Raw genomic sequence first — 20,550 nt, 5'->3', positions numbered from 1 at the left:
CCCAACTCTGTGGAACACGGACCAGGGCACTCTATTTAGGTCTTTGGATGGTTTGGAGCCATTTATATCCTGGTTTCTAAAATACATTAGTGGTGTTCCGGTATTTTAGTCCTCATGGCCTGGCTCAGGAGAAAACCTCCTTTGTGCTCTGTGGTCATACCCTCAACCCCAGCACAGGGCTGGCCATCTGGCAAGTCGCAGTCTCGACACCCATGTGGAGAGGAGTCAGGGGTGGATGCGTCAGGGCCAGCCCCTCATCACCACTGGAAAAACAGCCCTGCTCTCTGGAGGGCTGCCCGGTGGCCTTCCTAGCTGCAGGAAACCCACCCACAAGGTGCAGGCAGGGCCGAGGTTCTACAAATAAATCTCTCTTCATCCTGAGAGCAGGGTTCAGGTGCAACTAAGCTTCGGCCCCAATCCCCAGCCTGCTGTTCAGATACCACGGCTACCTTTCAGGAGGTGACCCATTAAGGGCTGCAAGCCCTGCAGTCAGCCCTGCTCAGCAGACATGCTGGGGAAACACACTTTTCCTTTGAATTCCTCCGCTCAGCAATCAGGTGAATCAAGGAGAATTCAATCCAATTTCTCAGTAAATCCTACTATGCTCTGGAAGGACACGGTTTGAAAAATCTATTTTTGTGCTTTTATTTACTTAAGGGCTGCATGCCTGGGGAAGCTTTCTCATAGTGCCATCAAAGTGTGCCTCTCACCAGAAAAAAAAAGGCTCCTCCCTCCTGGAATACCACCAGCAGCAGCCCAGCCTCACGCTTTTGCTTCCGGTTCCTGCAGCGCCTCCTCCCCTCCCCGCCTCCCCCCAGCAAACTGCCATCTACAGCCCTGGGGTGAGCAGTTTTAGGAAGATGCTTTCCCAAAGGAGTGCAGCTCTGGGCCCTGATTCCCGCAGCGGGTGGCTCCTGCCAGCACCCTGCATAGCTGTTTTTCCCCATCCAGGGCTGCCCAGGGTTCATGTATTTTTGTTTTTTTGGCTTAAATGCTGTTTTTGATCCAGATGCACAGCCCATCTCCGTGGAGCTTGCATCTGCTATTCTAGAGGCTTCCAAGCGTAAAGTGCTGGGGGCAGGGCTGGGTATCTTTGGACAGCGTCAACTTGCTAGAAGAGCCACAAGCTCAGATCAGAAGACTAATGTACTCAGTGTCCTCAGGGCCTGGGGCTGTCGGTATTGGTAAACTTAGACCTAGTCCCAATGCTATATATTCTACCTCGATGTCAAATCTACCCACTGGGGTCACCCTCCAGTCAACTTCCACATGGATCCTTTACAGGACCCCAGTGTGGGTCACACACTATACTCGCCACCTGCCAGCAATGGTTGGTCACAGAGGTGCCATGGGCAGCAGGAGAGGGTGTAGGTGGAGGTACAGGGTATATGTGTGTTTACACGGCAGGGCTTTTTAAGGAATGGCCTGAGAGCCCCTCTTCTCTGCTCTGGCTCATTCCTCAGCTTCCCTGAAACCATGGGCTGCTGGGCCCCTTGAGGCAGGGCCTCACGGCTGGCCCTCACACCGGAGACCCAGATCCCATCCAGCGGGAGCTGGGAGGAGGGAGACAGCTCTGGCCCTGGTGGTCATGAGAAGTCAGGGCTCGAGCAGTGCCTGTGATGCTTCAGGCCTCTCTCTACCAGTAACTTGTCAAGACAGGAGATTTCTCTGGGTCCCCAGAGCATCCCTGACCCTGCTGGCAAAATAAGGCAATGGGACAGGTTTGTGGTACTATAACTCACCGAGGGTCTGAATCTCCCAGGAGCTTTTTTTAAAAAATGTATTTTTATTTTTAAAATATTCTTATTGATTTCAAAGAGGAAGGGAGAGGGAGAGAGAGAGAGAAACATCAATGATGAGAAAGAATCATTGACCGGCTGCCTCTTGCATGCTCCACACCAGGGATCGAGCTCACAATCAGGACATGTGCCCTGACTGGGAATTGAACCATGACCTCCTAGTTCATAGGTCGATGCTCAACCACTGAGCCACACAGGCTGGGCTGTTTTTATTGATTTTAGAGAGATAGGAAGGGAGAGGGGGAGAGAGAAACATTGATGTGAGAGAGAAAAACATCAATCGCTTGCCTCCTGTATGCACCCTGACCGGGGATGGAACCGGCAACCTTTTGGTGCATGAGACGATGCATGAGCCACACCAGCCAGAGTTCCCAGGAGCTTTTAAGATACAGACAGCCTGAATTGGACATTCCGGGAGTGAGTCCCTAAGAATCTATAATTTGGAACAAAGCTTCCCAGGTGATTTTGATGCAGCTGTTCAACCCAGTGCTGGGCTAGACTACCCCAAAGATTCTTTCCCATAAAGATGTCTATTATCTTATATATCTTCACCCCGTTATAAACTAGGATGGGAACGGGAAAGCACAGGGTGAGACTCATATGTACAATTTGCCTCTCCGGCAAACAGAGATGGGCTAGGATACTGTCTCCTCTCTGACCCAGCCAAGTGGCCACCAGTTTACCCCATAGGCATCTTGTAAGGGGCCTTACAAGGTGAAGGATGGGTGTGACCCTACTTAAGGTTACAGTGCCCCCAAAGCCACTGATGGACAGGACTTCGGGAAGAGAAAAAGAAAAAGCCTCAACCCAGTCATACCCCTGAGGCTGGATAGGTGTGACCCAGGCCTCCAGTCCTGGCCTTGGAGCCCAGTCTGCCCCGGATGTCCTGTCAGGTCCCCTGGCCACCCTTCCCTCAATGATGTGCCAGGAAAAGCACTTGAAGATAAGGGACAGCTATGCTGAGACCATCAAACGAGGAAAAGCGAACCCTAAGAACCTGATGCGAATCGATGGGAAGGGTCTGGCTGTCTTATCTCTAAAAGTCTGATTAAGGGGACTCCTGTGCCTGGCTGTCCCAGGTGCTGGGTCAATGGGTAAAGAGCAGCCACAACCCACCGTGGACCAGAATAAGAATCAGAAGGGTGGTCAGGGTCACAGAGAAGAGAAGAGCTCTTGTTGGAGATGAATGGAGGTGCCCCTGCACTCCCTTCCCATCCCAGGAGAAATTAGCCTCTCATTCCCACTAACAAATAAGGGGCAGAATTCAGAGGCAGCCTGTGGAGCCACTTGCAGGCCAGTCTGACATTTCTACAAACACTCATTCCATGTGGTAGGTGCCCAGGGACTGATCTATGCTAGATCCTTAAGGGAAAGGTTTGTTGATAAAATATTATTGAAAACAACATCAATCACAGTAGCCAACACTTATGGAGTATTTACTCCCTGCGAGGCACTGTGATAAGCTCTTTATATTGACCTAGAGGCCCAGTGCACAAAATTTGTGCACTGGGGGGGGGGGGTCCCTCAGCCCAGCCTGCCCCTGCTCACAGTCCAGGAGCCCTCAGGGGATGTCCTACTGACGGCTTAGGCCCACTCCCCACGGGTCTCCCTCCGTGGGAGGCAACCGGGCTGATCAGGGGAAGGTGCCACCCCCATCACCCTGCTGCTGCTGCCAATGCCGGCCGCCACAGCTGCCAAGATGTTTTCATCAACACAAACTCCAGTCCCTTCACCACAAAAAAATGAAAATTTTCTTTAGGCATTTTCAAGATGTCTCTTTCATAGGATATGACATTTCTTTCTTTCTTTCTTTTTTTTTATCCTCACATGAGGATATTTTCCCATTGATTTTTAGAGAGTGTGGAAGAGAGAGGGAAAGACAGGGAGAAATATCAATGTGAGAGGCATACTTTGATTGGTTGCCTCCTGCATGAGCCCTGACCTGGGCCCCACCCAGGGAGGAGCCTGTAACCTAGGTACATGCCCTTGATCAGAATCGAACCCGGCCCCCCTGTGGGTTTCCGCTCCGGCCCCAGCAGCCGAGCGCCGTGGCCGCGGGGCTGGGACTGGGGGCTGGTCCCCCTGCGTGTTGTTCTCTCTGGCTCCTGGGCCACCCTGTCTATTGTTCTCTCAGGCTCTAGGCCCACGCCAGGCTCCTCCTCCTGAGCTGGTCGTGACCATTACGGTGTCCCAGTCTAATTTGCATAATATATATATATATATATATATATATATATATATATGTTTTAGTTTAATCCTCACAATAGCCCTGTTAGTATCTCTATTTTCTAGGTAAGGAAACAGAAGCTCAAAGAGGGTAAGCTATTTGCTCCCAGTCTCACAGCTTGAAAACGGTGGAGCCAAAAAAGTGAGGTCAGGTCTGCTGAGCCAACTCCTAGACCATCTGTCTTCCCCCAAAGAAATGGCAGCTCGGAGAAAGGGAGACGGTTCGGAAGTGCCAGGAACAAGGTCAGTTAGGAATAAAGACCTGTGGAGTAGCGTTTGCCAAATGTCCAAGGACTGAGAAAGAACGAAAGAGGCATAAACCAAAGTCCCAGTTTACAATGAGGGCGCAGCTAGGACAACATACACACTTCAACAATGAACAAGCCAGACTGTAGAATGTACGATACAATAAAGGGCTGAACTTGCCAGACGGTTAGAGGATAGGACACATGAAGTGATGTGAGAACTGAGCAGACAGGCAGCCAGGGCAGCAGGAACTGGAGGAGGGGGTGGTGAACTCGTTGGGGTGGCAAGGGGTTGGCTTTCTGAGGGCAGTTTATGTGGCCAGGAGAGCAGGTTTGGCAGGGCCCCTGCTGCTGTGGGGCGGGAAGGGGAACACCCATGCCTCCCAGGCTTGGTACATCCTGTGTGTGTAGGCTGGCAGCTGATGGCACCTGTGCCTACAGGGCATCTGAGTTGATTCAGTGCAGGAAAGAGGAGGTTATGGGCTCACCCACTGCCTTATCCACTCACTTACCCATTTGTTCACTCAACACTTATTTATTGTCATTGATCATATGCTAGGCACTCGGGTACAGAGAAATTAATGAGATAATTCCTGCCCTCACAGACCATTAAGGGAAACAATACACCACGGCACATGTTAAAGGGCGGGGAACCGAGTACCAAGGAGGGAGAGCTCATGCTGCAGCGGAGGGCAGGGGAGGTCCCGGAGCTGGGTAAGGACATGAGTGGGTGTTTCTAGGGTGGAGGAGCAGCGCAGGTAAGGGCGTGAGATGACCTGTCCAGGGTACTGTAGGGTAACTGAATGTAGCGGGGAACAAGGATGCCCAAACAAGGGAAAGAGACATGGCAGAGAGGCGGGATTTTACTGTGTGCACGTGTATATGAGGAGAGTGTGGAGGACAGTGATGGGTGTCTGTTTGGGAGGCAATGTTGAACTTGCTGGCACACGCCTGGAGGTGAGGGGGCTGCTACAGGGGTCTGTGGGGAGCATGGCGATGTCAGACCTGGGGACAGGGGGAGAGCGGATGAAGGATCCAAGACAGTCGGCGCTGACCCGTGGTGGGAAATGACATACAGTTTTCTGGCTGGGGTTACTGACAGGGGGAAGGCGGGTGGCAAAACAGCAGGAGGGCAGGGGGTGCTATGGACTGGTGTGTCCCTTCTGCATTCCTATGTTGAAGCCCTGGCCCCCAGTGTGATGGTATTTGGAGATGTCCTCACTGGAAACCAACCTCATGCTGACACTCTGACTCTGATCTTGAACCTCCAGCCTGCAGAACTGGGACAAATAAATTTCTGTTATTTAAGTCCCCGGTCTATGGTATTTCATATGGCAGTCAGAATCGACTTAGACAGATACATTTATTTTGCAACCTATTGAGTTTGAACACGAGGCAAGTTGGGATCAGAGAAAGATCAAGACAATCATGAGTCGGGAACAGGGCAGGGGTCAGCCCGTGAAATGCCACTGCCAATGACAGGGTTCAGGATGGAATTGGGGGAACATCAGCCAGGAAAGGAAAGGAAAGGAAAGGACAAGAAGAGGGAAAGGAGCCAGCGCAGGAAGCTAGAAGGAACACTCAGAAAGCGCCAAGGAGGACACAGGCAATGGAGTTCAGTACACGGAGATGGCAGGTCGGACTGCAAGGTGTCCAGTGCCTCTGACAACTAGGGACAAAGCTATTTTGGGGACAAGCAGGTAGGGAAGCCAAGCAGCCACTGCTGGGTCATGAGCAATTAAGGAAGAGAGACCTGTTTGTTTTGATTGTAAACAAATATTTGAGTAAGGTTTTAGTTTGCAAGAAGCCAGGAGAGCCTTCTTTGCTCTTCTGGTGTCTTCTCCTGGCCTCCGGGGCCTGGGAGTGCTGCAGTCCAGGGCTCACCTTCTCTGCCCAACCTGCCGCCACAAGTACCCTCTTGCTGCCCACCGATGAAAGCAGACCTGACACCAGATCCCACTCTGTTTCCCAAACATGGACTCACTCATTCTTCTGAAGAGCCTCGTGAAGTTTACAGGCGAATAAGCTGGGCCTCGGAGAAGTCAAGTTAACTGCCTAGAGTCACACTGCTGGTAAATGGGATAGGGGATTAGAACCCACACGTGTCAAACTCCACTATATTCTGCCTCAAAGAACCTCTCCTGTACTGAACCCACGTATTCCCATATAGGCACAGAGTAGGACACGCCTTTGACATGCCACTCCTGGGACAGATGTTGCAGGAATGACTCCCCGATTCTTTACTGTTCCTCATATCCACACCAGTGGGTGTGCCCCCCCTCATTCTGGGCTTGGTCATGTGACTTGTTATGGCCAATGGGACAACAGCAAATGTGACACAGAGACCTAGGAAGTGCTTGTACATTGGGTTTATTTGCCCTCTCTTGCTGATCTTTGGAACCCTGACCCCTCATGCGCAGAAGCCCGCACTGGCCTGCCATGGACTGGGATGAGCCGCTCCTGTCCAGGCCAGTCCAGATCAGCCAGCCTCCCAACCATCAGACAGTGTGTGAGGCCATCCTAGACCATCCAGCCCCAGCTGAGCTGTCCACAAAAGAGAGCCACCCAAAGACCCACAGAATCATGATAAATGGTGTTTGTTGTCTTAACCTATCGAGTTCTGGGGTGTTCTGTTTTGAAGCGAAAGCTGACTAATACAAGTTCTGAAAGAAGGACCAAACCAGCTTCTTCTTCCAGCTCTGAAGCAGTGGAAGCCAGTTTTTGGATCTCTGGTGTCCACAGACTCCTTTAGTAACAAAAGAACCTCCACAAGAATACAATACCATCTTTGGCCTAGAGGGTGGGTGTCTGTGTTCCTGGAGGGAGCGGCAAAGGAACAGTCCTCCCTGTACCTTTTCTCTGGAACACACAGTGCACCGGCCCCAGCCAGCAAGCAGCCCCTGATAGGTTCCAGGTTATTTGGGGACAAAGTGACATAGGAGTGTGCTTCTGCCATATTGTCCCTGGCCTGGTGTTTTTCCACTGATGAGAAAGAAGCACATCTCTTTAGTGAACACAACTGCAAAGGCTTCGAGGCAGCATTTCATCAAAGGTGCTGGAGGAGCTTTATCGGGAGACTGCAAAACCCACCAAAAAGCTTGCTGTTTCCGCTTCAGAGAGGCATAAAAATGAATGAGCACCCAAGAAAGCTAACCCGATCAGTGGCACTTTGATAAGGTGACAAAATCGCTCCCTCCTCCAGTCCAAACCCACGCTCTGTGGTGAACTATGATGGGAAAGAAGCATTCACTAATTAGAAGCATCTCTAGGGCATGAGAAAAATCAGCACCTAAACTGCCTGAGCAGAGAGAACTCCTTGTTAAGAGAGGAGACAACAGTGAAATGCTGGGACGTCACTTTCCCCAAACATTTTTATAAAGGGAGGAGGAGATAACATTAATTAGGACAGGAGCTTCCACCCAAGTGACACGGAAGTCACAATTATTATTTCAGACCAAGTGCCCCTTTCCAGGTGGGGACGGATGCCTGACGCCGCCCACTATTTTGAAAAATGACTTTTAGTCTTTGCTAGTTCTAATGAAGCTTGAAATGAAGATGGTTCTTTTGTTTACTCCCCTGTCCAAGCCACCCATCAATAACACCAACGTCTGGATTATTTATTTCTCACTGGCCAACCTATGGGGCATACAATATGATGGAGCCAAATTGTGAGGCATTTTCTCCCAAAGGCGTGTGGACCTGCCTCTCCAGTACTGTAGAGCATGGCTCTTGAATAATCTGATTTTGACAGACAGGGCTGATGCCCAACTTTGGGCAGGAAGAAGAGCCCCGAGAATCAGGGGCTTGATTCTTGTCGTCCCCGCCCCCCCGCCCCCCCCCCCCCCCCCCCCCACCATTTGCTAGCTGTGAGGTTTTGGGCAAGTTCCCTTATCCTTGAGAAAATTCAAGATAACGTAGGGGTTAGTGACTAACATTCTTTTAAAAAAAATTGTGGCAAAATAAAAAACTACATAACATCAGATCTACCCTCTTAAACGTTTAAGTATACAGTACAGTATTGTTAACCATATCACAGTGCTGTACAGCTGATCTCTAGAACTTTTTCATCCTGCATAACTGAAACTCTATGCCCACTGAACAGCAACTCCCCATTTCCCCACCCCCAGCCCCTGGCAACCATCATGCTGCTATTCTCTGTTTCTATGAGTTTGACTACTTTAGATACCTCGTGTGGAATCATACACTAGTGGTGGTCTTTCTGTGATTTAGTTCACTTAGCATAATGTCCTCCAAGTTCAAACGTATTATATTCTCATAATAACACAAGATATTCACTGTTGGAATGGTAGTTATATATATTAACTGATTTAATCCTCACAGAAATCCTGTGAACTAGAGTATCACGATCTCTTTGTGAGGCAGAGGGAGGTGAAGTGACATGCCCAAGCTCACCTGGTGTGAACATAACAAACACAACATTGTTTCTGTACAGTTTAAAATTTTTATTTTAGGTAAATAGGTTTGAGAGATACTGACATCACTGAGGACGACTATGGAAGGTTGGCAGCAGGGAGAGTAAATGAGAGGTGGTGTCTGAGGGAGTTACCTTAGTGTAGTTGGAAGTGGTTCTTTATAGCAGAAAGGGGGGAGGCCTTGTAGTCAGGGGTCCTAGGTCCCATTCAGGCTCCATCCCTGCTTCAGGCACCCGGAAAACAAAAATGAACACAACCAACATGATCTCTGTCTCATGGAGATTCCATTATAGCACGGGAGACAAAAAATCCTCCTTCCTATATAATAAAAGGCTAATAGGCAAATCGACCGAATGGCGGAATGACTGGTCGCTATCATGTGCACTGACCACCAGGGGGCAGACGCTCAATGCAGGAGCTGCTCCCTTGTGGTTAGTGCGCTCCCACAGGCTGGTGAGTGCAGTGGCGGTGGCGGGAGCCTCTCCCACCTCCATGGCAGCACTAAGGATGTCTGATTGCTGGCTTAGGCCCCATGGGGAGCAGGCCCAAGCTGTCAGCTGGACATCCCCCAAGGGCTCCCAGACTGCGAGAGGGCACAGGCTGGGCTGAGGGACCCCACCTCCCTGCCAAGTGCATGAATTTCATGCACGGGGCCTCTAGTAAACAATAAATACTTCTAATAAAGTTTAGTATGTAGAAGGGGGAAAGAATTATGAAAAAATACTTGAGCAGATAGAAGATTGGGAATGCTAAATGGGAAGCTAGTTGGAATTCAAAAAATTTTATCACTGAGTAGATGATATTTGAGCCAAGAATAGAAAAAGGTGAGGGAAAAGCCTCTATCATGAAGCAGGAGGATACCAGGAGCAGAGGAAAGAGTTAGTGCAAAGGGTGAGCTAGAATGTATGAGGGTCTGGCTGGCGTGGCTCAGTGGTTGAGTGTCGACCCATGAATCAGAAGGTCACGGTTCGATTCCTGATCAGGGCACATGCCCGGGGTTGCAGGCCCAAACCCCAGTAGGGGGCGTGCGGGAGGCAGATGATCGATGATTCTCTCTCATCATTGATATTTCTCTCTCTCCCTCCCTCTTCTTCCCTCTCTCTGAAATAAACACTTAAAAAAAAAAAAAAAAGACTGTATGAGGAAGAACAGGAAGGGCAGTGTAGTTGGAGAGGAGCAAACAAGGGCCAGGATAGAAGGTGGTGAAGCCAGGAATGGCGGGGTGGGGAGGGGGGTGTTCCCATAGGCCTTCCCGGCACAGGGCTAAAGGCACCCACAACCAGAGGGAAGGGAAGGGCTAAGTCAGGAGGGCTGGCTGCAGGACAGGCTGGAGCTAGACCCTCCCCTAGAGGTTCATCTAACCTTCCTCCTTCCCCATCCCAGCACCATCAAGGCATGAGTGCCTTGTTCCCAGAAGAAACTGCTCCAGGCCAGCTCCTGTCAGGGTCGACTGTGGTGCTGGATGAAACAGGGATTGCAGTGAAAGGCCGTGGCCTGAACAGAGGACCAAGCCCCAGCCCAGGCTCCATGGTTTCTACCACCCAGGAGGAGAGACAGAATGGTCCCATGTCCTTCAGCAGGAGATGAACCCCCTGTTGGTAAAAATCACCAGACATTTGAGGAAAGCCTCCCAAAATGAAGAAGTGAGACCAGAATCAGGAGGAAAGGAAACGGACAATTCAGGAAGATTAAGAAAATCCAATGAGAGAGACAGAGAAAAAACACACACCACACACCCTATAATTAATATCACTAGTGATGTAAGACACTGTATTCAGAAAACAAGGTGTTCTGAAAAAGAATCAGAATAGGAAGAACTCCTAGAAATTAAAAATATGTCAACTGAAATAAAAATTCGCTGGAAGGTATTGGAGAACAGAATCAAGAAAACAGTGCAGAAAGCAGAACAGACTCATAAAAGAAGAAGGAATAAGGAGAAAAGGGAAGGGACTCAGAGGCCAGTTTAGGTTGGCCAACATTTAACTAACATGTAATTTCAGAAAAAAGGAACAGGAGAAACAAAGGAATAATTTGAAATATGAAACACATTCCAGAATCAAAGAAAGGCATCTTCAGATTGAAAACTCCAGTGAATGGCCAACTCAATGAATGGACCAAGAAAAAAAAGAGGAAGGGAGGGAGGAAGGGGAGGGAGGGAGGGAGGGAGGAAGGAAGGAAATATCCAAGGCATGTTATTCTGAATGATAAAGAGGAAATCTCAAACTTCCAGAGAGAAAACCGATCATTGCATTAGGTATTTCATTAGCAACATCAGGAAGGCAGTGGGGTGTTACCTTCAAAATTTGGAGGGGATATTATTTGCAAACAAAAATTCCATATCTAACTAACAACCATCATTCAGGTTGAGGGAGGACAAAGGAATGTTCAGACCTATGTGGCCTGAAAAAATGTGCTTCCCATGTACTCTCTCACAGGAGTTTCTGGAGGATGTGCTCCCCCCAAATAAGGGGGTAAAGTATAAAAGAGGAAGACTTAGGGTCCAAGAAAAGCAGGGATGTGACACAGAGGTGCAGGGAAGGGAAGTCTTCAGATGATGCCTAAAGAGTGGTAAGTCCAGATTGGAGCAGGAAGATGGGGGACTCAGGAGGTGTGGGGCAGGGCTGAACCGACAGGTATGATGCTCGTGAGCATTTGGCAAACGGCACATGTAGGCATTTGGCAAGAATGTGCAACAGGTGTGTAGTAAACGAAGCAATCTTTTAAAGGCAATTAAGTCTGAGAAAAACAAAAAGTTGTATAAGAAACGAAATGTAATTCCAGGACACTAGTTGGTACTCTAGCGAGTAACAGTTAAATCATCGCTGTACTGTGAACACTAACCACAGATTTCATCCCACTTGATGTATAATTGCTGGGGAGGGGAAGTGAGGCTGGGTGCGCAGGGGCCAGATTCCTCCAACAGGAAGCCAGCAGGCAACGTTCAAAACCTATAAACCAGGAAATGCAGCATAATCATCTGATTCACGGAGATCAATACCGGAAGGAACAGCTGAAAGATTTTAAAGAGGCTGCTCTGGGGAGTGGGTGTGAGGGGCTGGAGAGGGGCTGAGAAGGCACTGCTGTTGGACTTTTAAATTATCTTTTTACAAAACTCTGATGACATAAAACTTAATTTAAAAAATGCATCCCCTTAAAATATTTTTGTATAAAAAAGCTTTTACTATGGAAAATGGAGTGACAAAGCAACTGAAAATGAGGGAGATTAAGGTGGAGGAGGACAAAGAGGAAATAGTACAAACTGGTCAGTGTGAAATGGTTCAGATTCAGAAGCCATCTATGTGATTTTCCTGCTGCCGGAAACGAACGCCCTGCTCCTTCCCCTCCGCCTGGAGCACAGGGAGGTCCCATCCCTCAGGGAGGAGGTCAGCCATTGAGAAGTTTCCCCAAATTCCTGTCACCCTACCGCACCTGCTCTGGGCAAGTGGAGGCTTCCAAACGGGAACTGTGTCTGCGGAGACTTGCCTCCAGCTGTGAGCCAGAATGCTCAGGAATGTTCTGGAATGTCTACTTCTGAGGCGGGATAAGCCAAGAACTCAAGGAAACCCGCAGGGCGTGGGAGCAGGGTGAGCTGCAGCGATGATAGGTAGATGATAGGTATCACAGTGACCTCAGAGTTCAGAAAACAATCAGGGAAGAACAGGGTCAGCTGACGGAGGTCGTGCTGGAAGTCAATCAACAAGGGGAAGCCGGTAAAGAGGGTGAGAGTGGCATTTCAGCGAACTGAGAGCTTGTCCTCCCTACAGGTCATAGACATCAAAAGGCAACATTTTCCCACAGGACTAGGAAAGTATCCAATTATACTGGTCTTTACTCTTTTATTTCTAAGGTCTGGGAGTGGGGTGGAGTATTTATTTTTACTCTCTTATATATTTAGAGACCCTAATGAGTGCAGAGCGTGCACAAATATTTGAATGAAAACAGAAGTGACGATATGCACCCTTTACCTATTGTTGATACAGGAGAAGGCGATGTTAGTAAGACTGAAACCATCAGATGGGAAGATTGCTGCCTACAAACCACATGGAGATGGAAGCCTGGTGCTTGGTGTGCAGGAGGGAAGAAACCACTGTTGGTTGGTGGTTTCTTCTGACAACATTAAAGTAAATGCGTGGAGGTTATATGTACTGAAACTGATAACTATTCTGAAGTTTTGTAAGAGAACAGTCTTCCCTAGCTGGTTTGACTCAGTGGATAGAGCGTCGGCCTGCAGACTGAAGGGTCCTGGGTTCAATTCCCGGTCAGGGCACATGCCTGTGTTGTGGGCTCGATCCCCAATGTGGGGCATGCAGGAGGCAGCCGATCAATGGTTCTCTGTCATCACTGATGTTTCTATCTCTCTCTCACTCTCCCTTCCTTTCTGAAATAAATAAAAATATATTAAAAAAATAAAATAGATGCACTACTACAATTTCCTTACCAAAAGTCACTAACAATAGTAAAAGAAAGAGAAAGGAGCAGAATGGTTCTGGGCCTTAGTTTCCACATCTGTGAAGTGGTAATAAAAATACTGTAATTTCTCTGCCTTTCCTCATAGGGTGGTTGTGAAAACTAAAATGGGCTGACATATCTGAGGGTATTTTTTAAGCTGTAGAGCATACAACACGCAAATCCAATTGTGTGACCAGTTAGTTCCCTCATGTCCCTGGCCAACTGTTGTTTTTTTTTTGTGTTTTTTTTTTATCATCCAGAAGTCCTTCTGCTGGTGACAGAAGTAAGGGGTTGAAGGTGGGCAAGTAAAGTAGTGAAAGTCTCCCATCTTTACTTAAAGAGATAAACAAAAGCAAAAAAGCAACCCCAAGCCCAAATCCAGCAGCCAATGAATCAATAGCATCCTCTCCATTCTCAGAATGGCCTTCAAGAAAAGGCCTCCAGCCCAGCAGGTATGGCTCAGTGATTGAGCATTGACCCACGACCCCAGAGGTCATGGTTCGATTCCCAGTTAGACACATGCCCGGTTTGTGGGTTTGATCCCTAGTAGAGGGAGTGCAGGAGGCAGCCGATCAAAATTCTCTCTCATCATTGATGTTTCTATCTCTCTCTCCCCCTCTTCCTTTCTCTCCCAGAAGTCAATAAAAAAAAAAGAAAAAAGAAGAAGAAAAGAAAAAAAGAAAAGGTCTCCAGATGCTGGTAACTGAAAATTCTCTCTCCCTCTCTCTCCTTTCCTCTCTCTCTAAAAGTCAATAAAAATATATATTTTTTAAAATTTAGTAAGGACACGAGCCTGGAGACCTGAGTTCTGGTTCAAGGTCTGTCACCAGCCAACTGGGTACCTCTGAACATGATGCTTTGATCTCCAAGTCTTGGCTGCTTCACCTATGAAATGAGGAGTTCAGTCTGATGTGCAAATTTAGGTTTTCTTCCAATGTTGGTGTGTCATCCAAGCTTTAATTCCTGGATTGTAACTAATATTAGTTAGCACTGGTGTTAAGCGATAACATTTTATGACATTAAAACATATACATACTAAAAATAGAGGCATTTGGGAAGAACTTGCAATAAGATGCTTGTGGCTTGCCAGAAAAACAGGAATGGTAACCCGCAGCTATTCTGTAGAGGAGTGCAACATGGAAAAAAACATAGGACAGTCAAAGAAGAGAACTCAACCTGACCACTAAGAAAAAACAAAGCAACAGGAATCAAACAGCCCAGCAGTGTAAGACCCAAGCAAGTCTAAGTTAGATGTAAGGGAGTGAAGGAATAGGACCTGCCCAAGGGATTTACATGAGCAGAGAAGTCTAAGGGGTAAATGATTTGGGCGTAAGCATGAGATTGAAGATAAAAAGAGATGAGAAAACTAGAAGCTGTAATATTTTACCAAGGGATTCAAAAATACTTTTCCTTTGGGGGTAGAGAAGATGAGTTCCCAAAGTAAGAACTGATAGGGTTTGACATAGAGGACAGACGTTTGAAAAAGATGAGCGACATCAGGGACCAACTGAGTTAAGGGAGTCAAACAGCATCTCTGGGGATGCAGTCTAGGACTCCACTCCGACCCATGTATGATGCGTGCAGAATGGAAGGCAAGATTGAAAAGCAAAGGTTGGGGATGCTGCCTTTCCTGGCATAAATAAGCCCTTGGGATCAAGAGTACAGAAAAACAAACAAACCCTGACAGTCATAGTGGCATCCATATTTGTTTAAACTGACTTTCTTGTTGGAGTCTGAATTTCTTTTCAAAACAAATAGCATACTTTCTTCTTGTTTAGGCAGAAAAGTTCATTTTTATATCATTCATTAAACATTTAAACCCTTCAATAAAAAATAAACATTTTATTGAGAAAAAAATAAACATTTTATTGAGGTAAAATAAATCATTCATACTTAAAGACATAGTATTTTTTTATTCTTTGGGATAATAGTAGCTAATGCTTGAACACTTCCAGTCCAGTGACCATTATTCTAAGAATTTCACGCAAAATCCCTTGTTTAATCTTGCCAACAAACTTATGGGGTAGCTACTATAGTTCCACAATACCTTATCCAAAACTCTTGGGCTAATTGGGTTTCCCAAATTAGAATTTATCAGATTAGTAAGGTAATATGATACACACTGTACAAAACACCCAAGCAGAGTCTGGGACTGCATCCTATAATCAAAAACATTAGTATTTCTGCATTGAAACAAAGGACTAATCATACTAATTTGGATAAATAAAGAGCATAATAAATAAATTTTGATCAGATTTTGCTTCAAACGTAGGTAAAAACTTTTCATTTTCAGAGTATTTGGGTTTCAGAAATGCAGACCCCTAACAATCAAGCAGTATTATTATTCCTATTTGAGAGATGAGGAAACAGGAGCACAAAAATATTATTTAAACTTGTCCAAGATCACACAGCTCATAAGTGATGGATGGGGTCAGAGCTGTCCCCAGGCAGACTAGCCTTAAACCTAACGGCACTGCCACGTTGTTTCCTTGTGCATGGCTGACAGTTAGGCTCGGGGTTGGTAGAGGGCATAAATTAACTTTTCATCATCTAAGTTGTCAAGGAATCTGGTACCCAGATCCAAGGCAGCCCAGTGACATCCAAGCTTCCCATCCCTGGAGAACAGGGAAGGATGACTTGTTAGGAGACCAAGGCTTGGAGTTACACAGGCTGACCATGAACCAGGAAGGCCTGGACACACAGAGCACCTTGCAAAGGGCTGCGCTTGCTCTGAATTCCATGGAAAGGTTGGGGTGAGAAAAATACAGAACAGTTCCAGGTGTAACCAGGTAAGCCTGTCTCAGTAACCAGTGAGACTGAAGAATATGGATATGAGAACCGAGAAGGCAAGGAAGAGAAGTAACAACAAGAGCTGTTTGTTTCTCCAGCGTATACTAAATGTCAGATGTTGCATGGGTATGCAGTATCACATTTTATCCATTCAGCAATCTTTTGGGGGAGGAACCATTATTACTTCCATTTCACAGAGGAGGCTTCCAATCTCCAACATGGAGAAGACAATCAATATCTCTGACGGGTTGAGTCCTCAAACAACGAAGTCAAAATACAGCCATTTTCTATGCAGACACAGCTCCTGGGCCAGCGTGGTGGAGGGAAGAGAAATAAGCGCACAATTTTATGATAACCTAGTTAATTTAATTAATAGCAACAAAACACCCGCAAATACACTCAGTGAGACGATCCATACTGCCAGCTTCCCAGCTCCAAAGCGGACCAAAATCATGGACTTCAGTGGGAATTACCGGAATGCGCTCACTGAAGGAAGGCAATTTCCACTAGAGGGAAAAACACGACAACTTCCTTTCTAAACAAACGGGCCAGAGACAGACCGCTGTTTACATTCCAAGCAAAATCACAAGCACTTAAGCTCTGATGCTGTGCTGACCTTACAAGGACCTTCTCTGGAAAGAAAGGATTAAAAAGAAAATACCGAGTTATTACACACGACTGCCTAAGGTTGGGGTAGAGTCGGGTTTTCTCAAACATTTCCCATGTGAAGGCTGGGAGGATGCCTGAGGTTCCCTCTTCAGTGCCAGGGGTTCTGAGCAGGAGGTCACGAGGAGAGTCCTTATCTCCGAGGACCCTCTGAGTGCCTCACTCAAAGCTGGCAGCTGCAACCCCGCTGCACTGATGAGGAAGGGAGGGTCTGGGAGGTTGAGTCACTTGTTCCAGGCCATGGAGGTGGGACCAGAAATGCCACGGGGGTCTGTCCCCATAGCCCGGGACTCAGCCCTCCTCATCCCACCCCTTACCTGTTCTATTGATCAAATGTTTGCTTAAAATCTTTGGGGAAAACGGTACTATTCTGCAAACATCATCATCAACCACAAAGATGGCAATTTTGAAAACCACAGTCCCAGGCAGGGGGCACGCCTCTATTTGTGACCGGAAGAGTTTTCTACATTCTTTCCCCTCCCCCTGTGGAGGTATAGGGTGTGGCCAGAGGTGACAGTGGAAGAGGACGAATGCCACTGTGTGGGAAATGTTAGACATACCTAACGCGTGATTTGGCAACGGAAGATAACATCTGAGTCATACAGCAGTCCTACATCAAAACAGTAAATCAAAAGCAAACAATGTGGGAAGGCAAGTTCCTGTATTCTTACAGAGCCTGCGTTGGGAGGAGGGCTCCCATTCCAAGGATCTTAACCTGTAAATCAACAAATCCATCCCTTCTCTAAGAGGCAGCAAGAACCCATCCATTCCTGCCTTCGCACCGGGAAAAGGATATTAGGAATGGGTGTGCCATGCCTGACACATCCAGTGCTCTGGAGACAGGAGGGGATTGTGTGTCCTGTGACCCCACTGGCAAACAGCATTTTATCATAGACTCCTGCAGAGCAGTGGACATTGTAAAGGGCAAGGTTCACAGAGGTGTCCTATTGAGACTTTAGACATCTTCAAGCCCAGTGCTTCTCAATCCAGGTCCCTAGGAGCCCTGGGTGCCTCAGGAGCACCTCAGGGCTCACCCCGGGGCCATCACCTACAACCTTATCAGCTCCTCTGTGTTTTATTCAGAGCAATCTAAGTAAAGTTAGGCTAAGGAATGAGATGAAGTCCACCTTTATCACATCATAGAGGAGGCCCAGAGAGGGAAAGTAAGTTGTGCACTGTGATGCAGCTGGTTAGTAAACACGCTCCAGCCACCTGCTCAATGCCTGCCCCTTTGGCCACCCTGGTTGCAGGAAGGATTCTGCTTCAAAATGACTGAATGCCATGTAATCCCATCTCTGTGGTGAGAACTGAAGGCACATCAGGCCCATTCAGGAGGCCTTCTGAACTGCTCTGGGAAAGTCATGGGGGGTTTAAAATGCCTAGAAAGCAATTGGCTGTGGTATGGTTCTTCCAAATTCCTAGTTTCCGACTCTGTGGGCCGAGTTGGGCAACAGGTGGACAAATTATTACATAAAGAACATCTGCCGACATCCATTATGAAAAGACTGTGGGCCAGGAAGTATGAAAAGTGCTCTGGGAGACTTCTGGTTAAATATGGCAGATGGACCACATTTATCTCTACTCTCTCCAGAAGCCCCACTAAAATGACAGTACATTTAATTTTAAAAAGGCATACCCCACTGATATGGTTCAATGGTTGAGCATCAACCTATGAACCAAAGAGCTCACTGTTTGATTCCCGGTCAGGTTGATTGATCCCCAGTAGGGGGCATGCAGTAGGCAACTGATCAATGATTATCTTTCATTGTTGATGTTTTTATCCTTCTCTCCCTCTCCCTTCCTCTCTCTGAAGTCAATAAAAAAATATATATTTTAAAAAGGCATGAATTACAAGAACAAAGTGAGTAAGAAAGGATATGAGAGTAGACCCAAGATGGCAACAGAACTTTGGATGCTACTGGGGAGCAGCTGGACAAATAGTAAAGGACTTAGTAAACCTGAGCCACTGAGTGGAGTGGGTGGGAGGTGGACACAAGCTGAATCCAAAGGCCCAGGATTTCAGGCATAGGCTACACTCAAAAACAGGCGTGAGGACGGGATAAACACAGGAAGCTTGCTAGAGTATCCTCAGGATGTCCCCCCAAAATGTGTACATACTTTAAAAGTTGATAGCTCAATTGATGTTTCATTCTTTTCAGATTTGACCCATTGGAATGAATAATTATTCAAAGTGTATACACATTTTTGGGGGGATACCCTGTATACAGTCTTATACCCTCATACCCTTTGCCTCACCCCAGCACAAGACTTTAGAAACCAAAGAGATGTTTAAGAAAGGACATGGAATACATGTGGTGACTCAGCTGTGAATAATACTTACACAGTCATAACGACACAAGCCCCCAGTAGCTATTTAGTGAAAACCTGCCATGTAACTATATTGGAAGGGTGGGTGGAGGAGAAGTGTGTGTGGAGGACCTATCAAAGAAGTAAACCTTCAACTTTCATGAGAGGAAGTTATTAGAAAACATAAAATGTAAAAAAACAAAATAAAAAATCCAGAAGTAGCAGAAAAGGCCAGTTATTTTAAATTATAGAAGCAAATATCAGGGGGAAAAGGTGAAAAGTACATTGGAAGTATTTGCACCTGGGAATAGAAACTGATGAAATGGAGGGGATTGCTGACTGTCGTATAAGACTTATGGTGCAGTTTGATTTTTAAAAACTGTGTACAAGTACGACTTTGATAAAACTAAAAGTTTGTTATGCTAGGGCGAAGACTTGTTAACTGAATAAAGATTTTTTACTGACAACACAAATTGGGTGTCTCCCGCTCCCCCCGCCCGCCCCCCACGCGCGCGCACACACACGCAATAACCTCTTAACTGGTTCCCTGCCTCCAGGACCAACTGCCTAGCATATTTAGCACATGCTTTGCCAGGGTCATCTGCAGGCAGATCTCTGTCACACTCTGTTAGAAGCCCATGCGCTAGAAGATGAAGCCCACAGCCTGGGCCCACCAGCCCTCACAGCTTTCTCTCTGATTTTCCAGGCTGGCCCTCTGCCCCTCCCAGGCAGGCGCTTTCTCCTCAGGAGTAGCCCGCTCCTGCCCCCTCTCCTGCTGAGAGCCTGGGTGCCCTCTGCAAGCAGATCTCATCTCCTTGCCCAGATCTTCCCTCGGTCCTGGACGAAGGCTGCCCTGCATGGGACTGCTCTCCCACCTCCAGCACACTGCCTGCATTCACATTTCTCTTTTCTCATCAAGCAGGTCTCGGCATGAAGGTCAGCTCTAGTCTTGCCTACCTGCCCTCCACATCACCGTCTGATTTTTTTCAGGGTACTTTGCATCACTTGGGATGATCTTGTCTTCTTATTTATTGTCGGTCTCCCTCCTACACCTGTCTTATTCACAGTTGTATTCTTAGAGCTGTGCCGGGAAATAGTAGGCACTCAAGAAATGTATAAAATAACGTGGTAAACCACCATTCATGAGAGCACTCTCTCCATTCCTGGCTATTCTTCTGTGCGTCATTTTTGTTGTTTAATTGTAACTGTCGTGGAAAAGCTTGCAGGTTTTTGTGGTGGGCCTCCCAGTCCCAGTCCCTCCGTAGTCCCAGTCTGTCCGTAGTCCTTCAGAATGGGACTTCTGGGAACCTTTCACGTGCTCATAGAGAAGAGCAAGTAGTGTGTGCAAGACTTGTGGAACTTGGACCTCATTTTTTGAAGGTGCTCTGATGACTTCCCTCAGGGTGAAGTGAGGGAGACAGTGTGCGAAGTGAAGGTACCCTGGAGAGTCCAGTTGCGGAAAGCATGTGTTTTCCGGTGTGAGGCCCAAAGCCAATGACCCAGCTCGTGTGTGTGCAAAGTCACTGAAGCTGGAATTCCCTGTTTGGCCATTTATGTCAGGTGTGCCTTCCCTGGGTCTGCCCCATGTGGTCACTCAGTGCGAGTGTCGGTGGATGTCTTCATCTAGTGCACAGG

At 47.3% G+C, this 20,550-nt stretch overlaps 1 protein-coding gene across 3 annotated transcripts in view; it reads right to left on the bottom strand.

The window, feature by feature from the left end:
* ATXN7L1 (ataxin 7 like 1) overlaps positions 1–20,550 on the bottom strand; it is a 243,254-nt gene that overhangs the window by 175,205 nt on the left and 47,499 nt on the right. The gene's annotated exons all lie outside the window — the stretch shown is intronic.

The sequence above is a fragment of the Plecotus auritus genome (genome assembly GCF_963455305.1).
Source record: "Plecotus auritus genome assembly, chromosome: 4".
Classification (NCBI taxonomy): domain Eukaryota; kingdom Metazoa; phylum Chordata; class Mammalia; order Chiroptera; family Vespertilionidae; genus Plecotus; species Plecotus auritus.
This window is presented reverse-complemented; position numbering and strand designations above follow the sequence as displayed.